The 9,684-nt window shown below is 35.1% G+C and overlaps 1 pseudogene; it reads left to right on the plus strand.

Moving 5' to 3' along the window:
- The first annotated feature begins 406 nt into the window (after positions 1–406).
- LOC123935332 lies at positions 407–2,021 on the plus strand (annotated as a pseudogene).
- The last annotated feature ends 7,663 nt before the right edge of the window (positions 2,022–9,684 follow it).

The following is a 9,684-nucleotide window of genomic DNA, read 5'->3' on the forward strand; positions in this document are numbered from 1 at the left end:
ATAAAATAATATAGATAAGTACTAAAGTATTTAGTTATATATGAGCCTGAACAGTTACAAACACATGCACACATGCAACACTATACATGGCAAAATGAAAAAGATGTAGTGTAGGATCTTTCATTAAATTCATGACCATGAATATCAAATGTATACTCAGTACTTCTTTTATTCATTCTTAAAAATCCAAACTATTCCCCTAATAATTTTTTCTCCATATTCCAAAATGATTATTTCACTTCATTTTCTTTTCTCAGGCTTTTCTTTCCCTTCTCTTTATCACTCTCATTCCATAAATGGAATCTCAGATACCTCTATGATGATAATAAAATATCCAAAATGCATCTCTTCAGAACCCCCAGAAGAGAGGAGATTAAAAAAAGGAGTGGGGGGAAGCAATTTTAAGATGGCGTCCTCCTCCTTCAACGGACAAGCTATCGCGGACGGGAAAAATGTGTTTCGCAAGAAAAAGCCGAAGCCAGAGAACCGAGATGAATCAGAACTCCTCACTGTTCTTGATGGTTGGAAGGAACCAGCTTTTTCCAAAGAAGACAATCCCAGAGGACTCTTGGAGGAGAGCAGTTTTGCAACTTTGTTCCCAAAATATAGGGAAGCTTACTTGAAAGAGTGCTGGCCATTGGTACAGAAAGCCTTGAATGAACATCATATTAATGCAACCCTGGACCTGATAGAGGGCAGTATGACTGTGTGTACAACAAAGAAGACTTTTGATCCATATATCATCATTAGGGCCAGAGACCTAATAAAACTTTTAGCAAGGAGTGTTTCTTTTTTTTTTAATTTATTTATTTTTTCAGCGTAACAGTATTCATTGTTTTTGCACAACACCCAGTGCTCCATGCAAAACGTGCCCTCTCTATTACCCACCACCTGTTCCCCCAAACTCCCACCCCTGACCCTTCAAAACCCTCAAGTTGTTTTTCAGAGTCCATAGTCTCTTATGGGTCGCCTCCCCTTCCAAATTTTTTTTATAAACATATAATGTATTTTTATCCCCAGGGGTACAGGTCTGTGAATCGCCAGGTTTACACACTTCACAGCACTCACGGTAGCACATACCCACCCCAATGTCCATAACCCCCTCCCCCTCTCCCAACCCCACCTCCCCCCAGCAACCCCCAGTTTGTTTTGTGAGATTAAGAGTCATTTATGGTTTGTCTCCCTCCCAATCCCATCTTGTTTCATTTATTCTTCTCCTATTCCCCTAACCCCCCATGTTGCTTCTCCATGTCCTCATATCAGGGAGATCATATGATAGTTGTCTTTCTCCGCAAGGAGTGTTTCATTTGAAAGGCAGTATGAATTCTTCAGGATGATGTTGCGTGTGACATCATTAAAATAGGTTCTTTAGTGAGAAATAAAGATTTGTAAAAAGAAGACAATGCCTCATTGGTCCCAAAGGATCTACCTTGAAGGCTCAGGGAAACACGGTTTCAGTCATTGGACCTTTTAGTGGCTTAAAAGAGGTTCGAAAAGTAGTTCTAGATACTATGAAGAATATTCATCCAATTTATAACATTAAAACCTTAATGATCAAACGAGAGTTGGCAAAAGATTCTGAATTAAGATCACAAAGTTGGGAAAGATTTTTGCCACAGTTCAAGCACAAGAATGTGAATAAACACAAGGAACCAAAGAAAAAAACTGTCAAGAAAGAGTATACACCATTCCCACCACCACAACCAGAAAGTCAGATTGATAAAGAATTGGCTAGTGGTGAATATTTTCTGAAGGCAAGTCAGAAGAAGCGAAAGAAAATGGAAGCCATAAAGGCTAAACAAGCAGAAGCTCTTAGTAAGAGACAAGAAGAAAGAAACAAAGCTTTTATTCCACCTAAAGAAAAACCAGTTGTGAAACCAAAGGAAGCCTCTACTGAAAATAAAATTGATGTGGCCGCCAGCAAGGAAAAGGTTAAGAAAGCAAAGAATAAGAAACTGGGAGCTCTTTCAGCTGAAGAAGTTAAGCTTAAAATGGAAGCAGATGAAAAAAAAAAAAAAGAAGAAGAAAAAAAAGTAACATTAAAAAACAACCCTGGATGAGAACTCTTTGAGCTATCTCCTTTTGTAAAGGATTTTGAGATACTAGGGCATTAGTAGCCTATGTGTGAGAAGGAATACTCTAATCATATTTTTCTGAGTTTGTGTCATTCTTCAAAACAGTGTTTATATAAATAAAAATAAAAATATTCTTTATAAATATTTTAAAAAAAGGAGTGGGACTGAAAAAGTATTTGAATAAATAATGGCTGAAAATTCCCTAAATTTGGAGGAACAAACTTAGAGTCAAGAATCTAAATGAGTCACAAATAGGATAAACTTGAAGAAAGTCATGTTAAACTTCTGAAGCCTTAAGACAAAGAAGAAATCTAAAGAATCTGAAAAAAAAATGACACATCACCTATAGGAGGAAAACAATTGAATTATAGCCAGTTCTCATCAGAAATAATGGAATCCAATCTCCAGAACTTTCTTTGTTTGATGCAGAAGTATATTTTTAGCTTTTTTTCGAGGAAATCAGCCTCCAGTCTCTGCATCGTTTTGGCTGGTTTCTACATCCTGCTAATCTATCTTCTGCAGCTTCCCCAAAGCTGCTTATTTTATGGCAAATAATGTGAAAGAATTTTTGAATTTTCTCTGAGATACCCAAAATTTTACTAAGTGCTGATGCTTTTTCCTCAAAAATAATCTCATGAATGTTCCTTTCTCTATTTCTGTATCTTATAATAACCATATTTAAAACTTAACCTTTCCTAGGGAGATTGTTTTCAGTACTCTGAAAATCAGTCCCAGAAAACTGATTAAATCATTTACATATTCTTAGTCTGCACCCCTAGTTTGAAAATCAGAATGGAACCCTCTTCAACTTACTGAGATTGATGATTCAATCTTAAAATACCTCTTCATTTGATTACTTTAGGAAGCTCTCTTCAGCTGACCTGACTTTTTTTTGTCTTGTTTTGTTTTATTTTTTTAATTTCTTTCTTTGCTTTGTTTGAGTCAACCTAGTAGGAGGTTTAGAATATCTAGGATGTGTGTCCTGGTAGCTCAAGAGAAAAATCAGCTGAATAAAAAGCATTTGTATCTTTAGGTGACATGTGAGAAATAATGGAATCCAGAGGAAAGTGACACAAAATTTTTAATTTCTCAAAGTAAAGAATTATCAGCCTCAAATTTAGTATTTGCAGCAGTGAAAGGGAACCAAAATAGATGAAGGAAAACTAAAGGAATTTGTTTCTGGCACACCCCCATTACAGAATGTCTAATGGATGTTCTTTAAATAGAGAATCGGGAAGTAAAAAAGTTTAAAGCAAAGAGCAGAAATATGGATAATACAATAGCCTATGTGAGTTTTCTAAATCATATGCTTTATTAGTTTTCTAGGGTTGCTGTAACAAAGTAGCATGAACTTGGTGACTTAAAACAACAGGAATTTATTCCCTCGTGGTTCTGGAGGCTAGAAGTCTGAAATCTAGATGTTGGCATGGTCATGCTCTCTCCAAAGCCTGTAAGGCTGTTGGTTATCCCAAGCTTTCCTATGGAAGTGTAACTCCATGTTCTACCTCTGTCATGACATGGCATTCTGTGTGTGTGTGTGTGTGTGCGTGTGTGTCTTTGTGTATGTTTGTCTGTTTCTATCTGCCTCTCTTCTCTTCTTAGGGAAACCAGTCATATTGGATTAGAATCCACCTTAATCTAATATAACCTTCTCTTAATTTATCTAATTAAGTCTGCAAGAACTTTATTTTCAAACAGGGTCACATTCTGAAGTACTGAAGGTTAAGACTTAAACATATCCTTTGGGAGGAACACAAATCAATCCATAAAAATTATTCCTTCCAGACCCCAAAGTTCATGTCCTTCTCACATGTAAAGTACATTAACCCTATCTTAATATCTCCAAAAGACTTAACTAGGATCAACTCTAAGATCAAAATCTCATATAGAAATTCAATTTAAAGCATGTATAGGTGAGACTCTTAAATATATTCTACGGTCAAATTCTAAGTTTCTACCTCAAAAAAACTAGAAAAAGCAAAGCAAAGCAAAACAAAAGTAAGCAGAAGGAAGGAAATAATGAAGATACGGGATAAATCAACAAAATTGCAACATCTAGATTAACATTTGATTAAATAACTGCATAATGTAGCCCAGCCAAGTTGACAATTAAAATTAACTATCACAACAATGTTTATTCTCTTTCTCTGTCTTATCTGCATATAATATACTCTGCATTTTGGATTTTGTCTGTTTCCTCCAACTTCAATATACTTTCCAGAAGGCAAGAAAATTTGTCTATTTTTTCCCTGTTGTATACAGCTCCTAGAATAGTGTCTGGTACATATTATGCAGTAAGCAAATACTTGTAAACTAAATGAATTGCTATTCAGAAAGTAATTTGGCAATGTCCAGTAAATTTCAGGATATATACGAGGATATAGTTTAGAATACCAAAAAATTGGAAACCAGTCAAATGTCCATTAATAATGGAATGGATTTTTGAAAATTGTATTGCCTTCATACATGGAATTCTCTTGTTCACTTAAGATGAATTAAATAAAGCTACACATAGAAACATAGATAAGTTCCAAAAACAAAACATTAAACAGAAAAAAACAAGTTGCAAAATGACGTTTACACTCTGATAACTATAAAATTTAACAATGCACAAAACAATTTTATATAATGTTTATGGACATACAATGAACAGAAAGACTCACCTATATCAGGTTACTTGTAGGGGGGAAGGAAATCAATGAGATGGATGGGAAAGTTTAATTTTATACATAATTTTCACTGTAAAAAAACAATGAACTGATGCAAATATGAAAAATTTTAACATTCATTAACTCTAGATGGTAGAAATATGGTGTCTGACTTTTAAACTCCTTCTGTATATTTGATATACTTAATAATTGTCAATAAAAGCATAATGGCAGAGAAGATACAATTTCAAATGCCAACCACAGAAAACCTCAAGACTAAAAACTAAGTAACAGAAAAAATCTGTGTAAATAAATCTTTCATATACTTTTGAAGAACAGTCTTAAAAAAATGTCCTTCTATTGGATGTTACAAATCATAGTATGAAAATGTTATTTATTCTGATTACACTAATTTATAAGTTTAATTTAATCCTATGGAGACAATAAGATTTTTGAAACTGAACAAACTAATTCTAAATTTCATATGAAAAAAGTTCATATCAAGAAAAACCAGAAAAATTATTAAAAAGAAGAGCAATGAAGAGGGCTTGGTCTTATGAGATATTAAAGTGTATGATAAAAATACGTAAATTAAAAGACTTGTGTGGTACTGATATATGACTTAAGTGCCCAAACCATACTTCATTTCTGACTACTTCTCTCTATTCTGCTGTACATTCCTAATCTGAGTCACAATTGTCTCTCACTTAGATTACTGCAACTTTCCTGTAAATGGTCTTCATATTTGCATTCTGCCCACTTCCCCACCACGCAGTCCATTCTCCACATAGCAGCCAGAGGGATCTTTAAAAACTTGGACCATGCCACTCCCCTGCTAGAAATTATAAATAGACAGGCACATCAAAAGAACAAAGCTGAGTTCAAAAATATCTCTGAATACACAAACGTGATTGGTACATGATAATGGCATAATTTTATATCAATGAATAAAATGTAAATTATTTAATAAATGGTGTTGGTGCAACTAACTAGTCATTGAAAAAAATAAAATTGGATCCTGCACTCACTCTTTACCCCAAAATGGATTTTTTATGTTATATAAAAAGAATAAAGCCTTTCAAAACTAATTTAATTCCCTGTGTGGAAAGGAACAGATAGAGAGAACATGGTAGCATCAGCAGACTTTCAAGCTATTGGTCATGTTCTATTTATTAACCTGGGTGCTGATTACATGGAATTGTTCAGTTTATGAAAATTCATTGAACCACACTTAGGATATATGTGAAAATAGGCACTTTTCTTTACATTATATACCAATTAAAATTTAAAATATTCAAAATAATGAAGCTACAAAAGGAAAGAGAAAAGACTGATGCATTCCACTATATAAAAATCATGATTTTTCTACATGGGAGATATACTATAAATAAATTCAAGTGCAAGTGAGAAACTGGGGAAAAATTTGTAACATATAGAGCAAAAGAACAAATTTCCTTAATAAATAGTTAGTAAGGGAAATGACCAAAATAACTTAATAAAAATGGGCAAAATACATGAGTTAACATTCACAACAAAGTACATACAAATGGCTTTCATACAGATGAAAAGGCACACAGTCTCATAATAAAACAAATGTAATCAAAAATTCCCAAAAGGAAGTTTTGCCCTTCAGATTTGCAAAAATGTCTTAAAATAAAAACATACTATATTGTAAAAGTATCAAGAAACTGGCAGTCTTGTGCATCTAAAGCATAATCTTTATAGTGATCATTTGGTAATATCTAACAAAATTTTAAATGACATACTCAGGAACGCTGCAATACCTAAAAGTTAATCCCAATGTATTTACAAGATATGTATCATCATTTTAAAAATGGCAAAAATTGGGGCACCTGGGTGGCTCAGTGGGTTAAGGCCTCTGCCTTTGGCTCAGGTCATGATCCCAGGGTCCTGGGATTGAGCGAGCCCCGCATGGGGCTCTCTGCTCCGCGGGGAGCCTGCTTCCTCCTCTCTCTCTGCCTGCCTCTCTGCCTAGTTGTGATTTCTCTGTCAAATAAATAAAATATAAAAAAAAATTTTAAAAATGGCAAAATTTTGAAACAATCTAAATTTCCATTTATTAAAAATCTAGTTATAGAGAGAGGAAGCTGGCAATGGAGGAGGAGGATATCAGGCTCCCCTCATCCTACAAACACAACTAGATAACTATCAAATAATTCTAAATACCCCAGAAATAGACCTAAAAACTGAAAGAACAAACTCCACAACTAAAGGGAGGAAAAAGGCCACATTGAAGAAGGTAGCAAGTACAGAGACATGGTTTAGGGGAGAAGCAGATCCCAGGTACTGCAGAGTGGAGGAAGCCATAGTTGCAGAGAAGGGCAAGAGAGAGGAGAGCACATAGGGTAACATGCAGGGAAAACATTTCCCCAAAACCACTGGCATGGTAAGAAGGGCTGAATTTTGTGAGTTCTTGCAACCACCAAGTCTTAAATTCTGGAGTTTTAGAGGTCACTGGGCTTTGCTGGGATAGAGCTTGGAGGGCATTTAAATTTGAATGTTCTCCTCCTTTCCTATTTTTTCAGCCCTGGGCCTGCTGTTTCAGGTAGCGTCTCTGGTGTGTGCTGTGTGTGCTCTGCTATTGTGTTTTGGCTGCTCTACCCTTCAGGCCACTTGAATGCAGAGGCTCAATATGCTTTTGGGCAGTGTTTGTTTCCTGTCCTAAATGTGGTGAGATTTAACTATGTGTGCTCTGGTCTGTTTTGTGAGAGGAGACCTGATGCTACCTCCACTAGAACTGAAGTCCTGCAGAACTCTGGAGTTTGGAGATGAGAAGTGGGCAGGGATTAAAGCTGCTCTTCTGGGGGAAGGGCCCACCATGTTGGGACTGAGGAAAGCTTGACTGAAAAAGGAAGTCCCACCAGACTGCAGGGGGCTAGTGCTTGGTGTAAGCAAGTTAGACAGCAAGTATCAACCAGGAAGTCAAAGAAGAAATTAAAATATATGTGAAAACAAATGAAAATGGAATTGAAAGTCCAAAACCTTTAGGATGCAGTAAAAGCAGTGTTAAGAGGGAAGTATATACCAATACAGGCCTACCTCAAGAAGCAAGAAAATCTCATGTAAACAACCTAATCTTATACCTAAAGGAACTAGAAAAAGAACAATCAATGAAACTCAAAACAACAGAGAAAAGGAATAATAATGATTAGAGTAGAAATCAATGATATAGAACAAATCAATGAAACAAGAACTGGTTCCTTGAAAAAAATTAATAAAATTGATAAACCTCTAGTCAGACTTATCAAAAAGAAGGACCTAAATAAATAAAATCACAAATGAGAGAGGAGAAATAACAACTAAGAACACAGAAATACAAAAAATTATAAGAGAATATTGTGAAAAACTGTATGTCAGTATATTTTCCAGGACCACCTGGAAGGAATGGGTAAATTCCTGGAAACATAAACTATCAAAGTAGTTGACTACCAAAGCAGTCTTCCCTGAGAGAGGAAGAAATAGAAAACTTGAACAGACTGATAACCAACAAAGAAATTGAATCAGTTATCAAAAAACTCCTGACACTTAACAAACAAAAAAGGCCAGGAGCAGATGACTTCACAGGTGAATTTTACTAAACATTTAAAGAAGAGTCGATACATGTTCATTTTATGAGGTCCGCATTACCCTGATACCATAAGGAGATGGCAACACTACCAAAAAAGAAAATTATAGGCCATTATCACTAATGAACATCCATATGCAAAAATTCTCAAGGAAATACCAGCAAATTTATCCAAAAATACATTAAAAAAATCATTCAGGGGTGCCTAGGTGGCTCAACAGGTAAAGCCTCTGCCCTGGGCTCAGGTCATGGTCTCAGGGTCCTGGGATCGAGCCCCACATAGGGCTCTCTGCTCAGCAGGGAGCCTGCTTCCTCCCCTCTCTCTGCCTGCCTCTCTGCCTGCTTGTGTTCTCTGTCTGTCAAAAATAAATAAAATCTTTAAAAAACAAATCATTCACCATGATCAAGTAGGATTTATTCCCGGGCTACATCAGTGATTTAATATTTGCAAATCAATCAATGTAATACACACATTAATAAAAGAGAGGATAAGAACCACATGATCATTTCAATAGATTCAGAAAATGTGTTTAACAAAGTACAACATCCATTCATGATAAAAACCCTCAACAAAGTAGGTTTATAGGGAACATACCTCAGCATAATAAAGGCCATCTAGGGAAAATATCATCTAACTAATATCATCCTTAATGTAGAAAAACTAAAAGCTTTTACTCTAGGATCAGGAACAAGACAGGGATGTCCACTCTCACCACTGTTATTTAACATAGTACTGGAAGTCCTAGGCAAAGCAATCAGATGATGAAAAGAAAAAAAAACACCTAACGTGGTAAGGAAGAAGTCAAACTTTTAGTAGTTACAGATCTGATAGGACACATAAACGAATTCAGTCAAGTCACAGGATACAAAATCAATGTATAGAAATCTGTTGCATTTCTATACACAAATAATGAAGCAGAAGAAATAAAAATTAAGGAATCAATGCCATTTACAATTGCACCCAAACTCATAAAATACCAAGGAATAAACTTAAGCAAAGAGGTGAAAGACCTATACTCTGAAAACTATAAAACACTGATGAAAGAATTCAGGAGTACACAAAGAAATGAAAAGACATACCATTGTTATGGATTGGAATATCAAATATTGTTAAAATGTCTATACTATCTAAAGCAATCTACAGATTTAATGCAATCCTTATCAAAATACTAACGTTTTTCACAGAGCTAGAACAAACAATCCTAAAATTTGTATGGAACCACAAAAGACCCCAAATAGTTAAAGGAACTTTGAAAAAGAAAAGCAAAGCTAGAGGCATCACAGTTTTAGTGTTCAAGTTATATTACGAAGCTATAGTGATCAAAACAGTATAGTACTGCCACAAAAATAACCATATAAATCAATAAAACAGAAT

The sequence above is a fragment of the Meles meles genome, chromosome X, assembly GCF_922984935.1.
Source record: "Meles meles chromosome X, mMelMel3.1 paternal haplotype, whole genome shotgun sequence".
In the NCBI taxonomy this organism is placed as follows: domain Eukaryota; kingdom Metazoa; phylum Chordata; class Mammalia; order Carnivora; family Mustelidae; genus Meles; species Meles meles.